The following is a 7,438-nucleotide window of genomic DNA, read 5'->3' on the forward strand; positions in this document are numbered from 1 at the left end:
ATTTTTTGTTAATGCTCCGTTCTCCTGATGAAAGTCTTGCAAAAATACTAAGGAATAGCGTACGGCCGGATGTCAAGCGTATTTTTGCCGAAAAATGTCATTTTTAGCTCAAAATTCAGAAGCATATCAAAAATCACGATTTTTATTTTTTTCTTGCATTCAATTCATATTTGAAAGATCTTGAGTTTCAGTTGTCCCTTTTCATGAAATTGCAATTTAAATGTGTTTCCTTAGCATTTTAAAAGGTCATTTTGTACAGCCATATATGGGGCTCTCAAATGTTTGGGTGTTGTTTTCTCGAAATAATATTCACAGATTAATTAACGTTCTGCAAAGTTTGTTTTTCCAAGCTAATTAGATGATCTTCCAAAAGTAATTCAATGTTTTATAAAACTACAAATGCTTCTTTAATTGAATATGTCAATATTATTTCTAGTTTTCTTGAAGAAATTTTTACTTTTAATAAAATCTCTGAACATGTAGGAACTCAGAAAATGCATTTTCGAGCATTTTCCAGTAGCCCCGCGCTGCTTGTGTGCGCGCAAATGCTGAATACGTGTGCGTAGGTAAAGTCTCTCGCGGGACTTACTAGAGCTAGCTGCATGTTTCAGTCGTTGAGCTGGAAACGTGGTGACTGAAAAAGGGACTATATTTCCTTTGAATGTAAGTAAATTAGTAAATAAATACATAGTTCTTTATTGCACTGCATATGGGAAGTTTAAAATCTGTTTTGATCTAACAGTTAGATATACAACTTTGATCTGAGACTTGGTAAATATCAAGGTTCAAGCGCTAGTAGAATCTAACGTTAGGCCGATGTCTTGTGACTGTATTTCGCACCGATCCCGTGGGCATGCCTACCAACCCCCGGGCCGCCACCCGACAGTGCCGGCGGTGCTTGTTAGTGGAACACCGATTATTCCGCAAGGCACGTCTTGACACGGTGCGAAAAGAGGTCTACACATTTATAGGTCTAGGCCTACCTCTAGATTTAGGTGTCTTGTTCGTTCGATCGAGGTTTCTAATCTATGGCCTCATCACATGCAGTTAGACTGAATCCTCGTCTAACGTTAGGTCTAATCTATACGGTTACACTCTCTCCGAGTCTAACTGTCGACATTAGCTATCGTTAGGGGTTACTGTCACTAAAGTGTTAGATGTACGGCTAGCCTACGCCTGTTAATGCCAAAACAATTATTCAATCGGGCTAGGCCCTAGTCACAATGAACTTTACCGTTAGCACATTAGCAGAACACTTTGTATAACGTAGTCACGTAGACAGTACAGGCCCACTACTACTAACGTTAGATGTATTTGTAGGGCTAGAGCCAGGTCCAGGGCAAGGGACTGTAATCTATACAGAAGTCTAGATCTATAGAGTCTAATCAAATACTAGACCTGTATAAAATCTAGCGGGTCTGAAGTATAAATAGCTGGCGTCTAGAATTAGGAATAGGATCTAACCTTAGTCGAGATCTGGGACACTGATTCTACCTAACGTTAGAGGTTTCTAATTCTAGTAACCTACTAGATATCTACTAGGCAGTTTTGTTGTAAAGACCCAGCTAACAAGGCCTAGCTAGACCTAAGTTTAGACATCTAGAGGTTCTAAAATCTATGCATATATTATATATCTAACGTTGGGCTAACTTTGATCTAAGTAAAAGTTCACGTTAATTAGATCCAACATTTCTATCTTGATCTAACATTAGAATATCCTAACATTAGCTCTAACGTTAGCAGTCTCTACAGCAGAGGTCTGAGGTTGACTCGATCCACTCTTTATGGTACTGTAGACCTACATGGGTTTAGAAAAAGAGTCTAGGATTTAGGCCTAGGTGTTTTATAAAAGTGGGTCTACAACCAAGTGATCTTTCCATTCGAATATGCCCGAAAGAGAGAGAGAGAAAGTGTTCAGTCCTGACTGCCAACCTCTCCTAATCTGTGAATCATTGTACTCTTCTACTAGTTTACAAATAAGGTAGATAGTCAAAAAGGAACTCTTTAGAAATGTCCTTACTCATATAAAGTACCAACTTCTTATGTTAATGTCTCATAGAATAAAGGTTCATTTGAAAAAAAAATGTAAATATTACATTTTTAATGGATCATTTATACCGACTCACTGAAACCTGAATATCTTTCTTCTTCTTTTTTAAATTTTCAAAAAGCTAAAAAAAAAAAAAAAAATCGCATCTCAATAAAAGAGATACAGTATATATCTATTGTTATAATTGATTTGCATGGGGAATAAAGAAAATTATGTCAATGCCAAGATGCCTTTTCAAAACAAATTTCAAATTGATTTTTTTTTTTTGTTCACTGTTAGCTTATAATGCTCTGCTTTAAAGATGGAAAAAAAAATTATTTGAGTCATGTTGATTTCTGTTTTCAGCTAGATGTACCAACAAGTGGACAGACTGAGTCTTGTCTTCAAACTTCGCCAGAGAGAGACATATCCCGACTTGCCAAAATCTAATTGTAAAGTAACTCTTTCTACCTACAACAAAGTGCAGAACAACCAGAAGGTAAGAAACGGTAAATGTCTGAAATACATTATGGCGGTCTAATTTCAAACATATTTTAAATACGAAGTTACTAAGTGCTTCATTATCAAATGTATCAGTTAAGTGCTCAGTTGAAAATAATGACAAATCTAAATACATTGAGTATTAAGTATTCCTATTCCATTTGAATAAGTTGAAACAAGCATGTTTTCACTTTGACAGTTGCATTACAATACAATGTACAAGTACTTTGCAAACAAAGAGAGGAGAAGAATTTTATATCTCCATTTATATACAAAGGGGAGCAAATCTATGATCAAGTGTGTATTCTTGGTTTTTTTTTTTTTTTTTTGGTATATTCATTGCATGTTCTATTGTAGAGGATCATATGAAAGAATGGTATTCTATCCACTGAAGAGGAGATGATATAAAAATCAAACATAAATGTAATCAAGTAAGATATTATATGTAATGAAATATTTCTCAACCATGTCAAATGGAAATGGCCGTGGCACAAGTGTTTAATGTGTGCACAGATGAAAATACGTCTGTAGTCTCAAATCAATTTACTTTCCATTATTATTATGTTGCGCTAAGTATGATGTAAGGGTAATATGCTGTGATGTATTGTTCTTTATTTTTATCAAGGTGTCAGCAACAAATGGACATGCTGAGTTTGAGATCACATCCACTAGAGTGAGGGGGAGATAGAAAGATGTCTTGACTGCGATGAGCTCACAAGTAAGTGTCAACGATTTGAAATTAGGAATATTATGTCATGAATACAAACTGATTTATGCAAGGAAATCATATCCTAATCCACATACAAATGAGAGCATGATAAAATCAAATATTTGTGTACAGGAATTATAGGTGTCAAGATGACTTCCATCCTATATAATTCATTTTCAGTAAGATATGGCTTCAGAGCATCAAAGATGATAATAACAATGACAAGATTAATGTATTACATGTAATACAAATTAATGTTGACAGTGACCTGAAGATCCAAAATCTCATACTAAGGGATTCATGAGATCGTGATGATTAATTCTAATTCATAATGAATGTGTTTGTTTTTGTTGCAGTATAAGTATCCTGTTTCACTCATAAAAATGATAAATTATTTAAGTTTTTGTTAATTATATTTTCGACCAGAATTAGCACAAAGTGGACAAAATGGACCCTGCAAACCACAGCCAACTACGGACAAGACAGAAAAAAAAAAAGACAGATGTCCTGACTACCAACTTCTAATCTGTGCATCCTGTACCCTATTTCGAAAGGAAATACGGGAGGTAAGCAATAATGCATGTAAAATGTAAACCCCAAATAGGTTGGAATATTTTGTCAAGCCTTTGACATCTTGACCAAATTTTTGACTGTCGATCGTTCATTGGGCAGAAAATTAATGCATGATTTGCTAAATGAATGCAGTACTGCATATGCATGTAGTCAATCACTCCAACAACCAAGATTCACATGAATTAGCTGATTTTTTTTTTTTTTGAGCCTCTGTCAAAGATGATTGCAGGAGTCTTTCAATGTTGTTGCAGTCATCCATTCACACCGTGGCACATCTGTCCTATAGATTCTCATCTTGCAGTAACTTAACATGTACTCAGCAGATCATCTTCAAATTTGGTTTTATACAGAAGAGATGATTACCTGGGCCTTGTAGCATTTTAGTTTCTGTTGTGATTTTGCCGCTGATTGTAAATTACATGGAAGCCCTGATTTCTATTGACTGTAGAGCATTGCTACCATGGTATTGTATTTACCTTTGGATGGCAAAGTTACCATAACCTCTAAGCAATTTGACTTTGATTAGGTATGAGAGTATTGATGTGAAAGGTCACCGGGTTATCATATGCGCGAAAGTGTTGAATGTATCCAGTTGCAGTATCAGGCAAGCACTACCTTGAAATTCTTCTGAATGGAATAAAAAGCTTAATGGACAGAATTGGATATTTGGATCATGAAAGTTTCCTACATTTTATATTTCATTGTGTACTCACGGTTAAATTGCTGCAATTAGGATCTACTGTATAAAATATACTACCGTTTTAAGGAAACACTACTTATAGAGGAAATCAAGTAACCATATATCTTTAGCATATATGTCACTGTGTCTTCACCAAAGATTAAAATGCCCATGTCACTTTCCTCAAAAAGTAAAGACAGATGTAACACCATTCTTTTCTCTCTCTCTCTCTCTCTCTCTCTCCAGAAACAACCCTGCTAGGCTATCCGGTCCGCATCCAGATTCCGTATGAAGGATGTCATTAGAACCTGAACTTACATGTGGAATGCATCCATCTAAACTTCTCAAATGTAATCACAATGTGCTTTCAGGACTATCATATAAGTTGAATACAGCTATATATATATATATATATATATATATATATATGTATATATATATATATATATATATACATGAAAGACATGTGTATACATTAGGAATTTCTACTAATCCAGATTAAATGCTTCTTTTCCAACCATTTTGTTCTTTTTTTTCTTAGTGATGAAGTAAAACAAGGTCTGATATCAAAATGTGCTCAACAGTACTTGGCAAACAGAATTTACAATATGATTTGATACAGATATACTTCCAATTTTGATTGCAGCATTAAAGGGATGAGGGATGGTCTACTTTTGGTTGAGATGGGGGCTGAGATGGAGATTTTGTGAAATAATGAGAACCATGTTATGAAATATTAAAGAGTAAACAATACCAAGAGGAATTCCAAATTTATTTGTTAAAAATTGGTTTTGAAAAGGCTGAGATGTACGAAAACAAAGAGGTCCTAATAAAAGGTGGCACCCACTTTTAATTATTATTCTGTGTCACTTTCTTAAAAATTTCTCGGCCATTTCAAAACCAACAACTTTAATCAAACAAACTTCAGATTACTCTAAGAATTTGATGCTCTTTCATATTTCATAAGTTGTTTTTAATTTGCTTGCAAAAAGTTAAAGTCTGAATCTCCATCTCAACCAAAACTATACCATGCCTTTGAGACTCACAGTTACAAGCCGCATACTAGTAGTTCATGGAAATTGATCCTCTTATTTCCTTTGAAGCCCAAACGCCAACATTTTAATCCTGTCAGATTGGAATGTCTATTGTTTTTGGTTTTATGGGGGGAGTCAACAAAAGGGAAGTGAACTTTGCCTTTCTTCATCAGATGGAGGAAAATATATGACATGTTGGTCAGAAAAGAAAAAGAAAACTGCATGTTGAAGTGCTTAAAAAGAGAAAACTTCACAAAGGAACAGTTCGTGAATCTGAAGGGAAATAGCACAGAGCATGTTTTTTTTTTCTAGTTTAAGATATGAAAGACATAAGTAAAAGGTTCCAATCCAAACACCAAGTACAAGAAGTAGTGAAAAAGAATATGATCTGGTCAAGATGTATGTTTTGCCAGTTTTTTTTTTTCACATGTGCCGTAATTGTCATGATGTTGGTAATACTGTAATATATGTTAGCTATTCAGGGCCCCAGCAATGTATTCTGGTACTTAGAATAAGGGAAAGTATTAGAGGGTAGCATTACCCACGTATTTTGGAGAGGTGATTTCTTTTTTTTTTTTCTTCTTCTTCACTGAGAGACAAATACTCAGTACAGATATCTTATCACACTGGTCTGCTGAACACAAAAATGATATCAGACTAAAAGCAGAATCTTAAAAATTTGGCAGTCAGCATTCTAATTTAGTTGTACAGTGACGAAAGTTCAATGCAACAGCGTACAGTCATAATTAGCTAGGATATGTAACCACAAAACTGTGAAAAAGATAGAGATATTGAAATATTGCCTACAGAGAAAATTTTGCTTTTCTTACTGGTGTAATGTTTGTGATGGTGGACACATAGTATATGTCACATTAAAAAAATGAGTTTATCAATGCAGTTAATGTAGTCAGCGCAATTTGTATTGTTGATTTTCAAAGTCTTTGGATGTATGTCACAGAGATTTGTTCATGATAAAAATTTTCACTGAGGACTCATTCTCTTTTAATGCTTTTAATCATTAAGAAGATTGCTTTCAGATGGAATTTTTGTTTTTGTTTTTAGATGTCCACAAATCGAGACTGAGGTTCTTATTTATATTTTGCAGGATTCAAGCATGTTCTTACTGTGTATGGTATTTCTATCAGAATTTTGGTAACCAGCAACATTGATGTCAAGTGCTGCTATTCTAGTAAATGTACGCTAATGGCAAATCATTATTTAAAAAAAGAGAAATTGTCCCGTTTACTGTTTACTATATTTCATTGTGTGTTGATATAGTCCGTGAACGCTGTTTGAGACGGTGGTTGCGGGCGTGGTGTGCACATTGTGTAGTACGTTTTGTTGGTTGACTGGGAATATAGAGTGTTGGTGATAACTGAAATGATTTTTTTTTTCACAAAGATGTGATAATATAGAAAAAAAAATCGAATTGCAAACAAACAATTTGTTACATGTCTGCTCCAAGGACATAGAACTTGGCTAAGGATAAATATAATCTGTACTATAGACTAGATAATTCAACCGACTTAATGATGGGAAGGGGAAATGAGGCTGTTATTGCATTGTACGCATTTCAATTCTAGTTCTTTTTTACTTCTTGTTTTCTTTTTTGAGGGTGATATTTGCCTTACTTTTTCACACAAGTATCTGGGGTACATATATAATATTCTTATGTCGCCGAATAAGTGTGCGTTCCAAACAACGTTCATGTAAACAATCAACCATCATAAAAGAAACATTTAGTAAGTCTTCGGGAGGATAGATCAAAATAAAATGCAAACACCTCGCCTTAGAACATTCCAAAAGTAACAGTGATTTCGTGCCTATCCCTTGCAGGGCTGCGTTTCAGGGCCTGAGAATGCAAACTATATAGCATTGTATTGATAACCATGAATTCCCAAGCATTCTCGGGG

General features: G+C 34.7%; 1 long non-coding RNA gene across 1 annotated transcript; it reads left to right on the forward strand.

Annotated features, from left to right (window-relative positions):
• The first annotated feature begins 3,154 nt into the window (after positions 1-3,154).
• Positions 3,155-4,771, forward strand: LOC140227594 (uncharacterized). Its single transcript, XR_011901061.1, has 3 exons — positions 3,155-3,248; positions 3,666-3,805; positions 4,738-4,771. It is a non-coding gene; the product is annotated as an uncharacterized lncRNA (long non-coding RNA).
• Positions 4,772-7,438: the final 2,667 nt, after the last annotated feature.

Source organism: Diadema setosum, chromosome 4, assembly GCF_964275005.1.
Source record: "Diadema setosum chromosome 4, eeDiaSeto1, whole genome shotgun sequence".
NCBI lineage: Eukaryota > Metazoa > Echinodermata > Echinoidea > Diadematoida > Diadematidae > Diadema > Diadema setosum.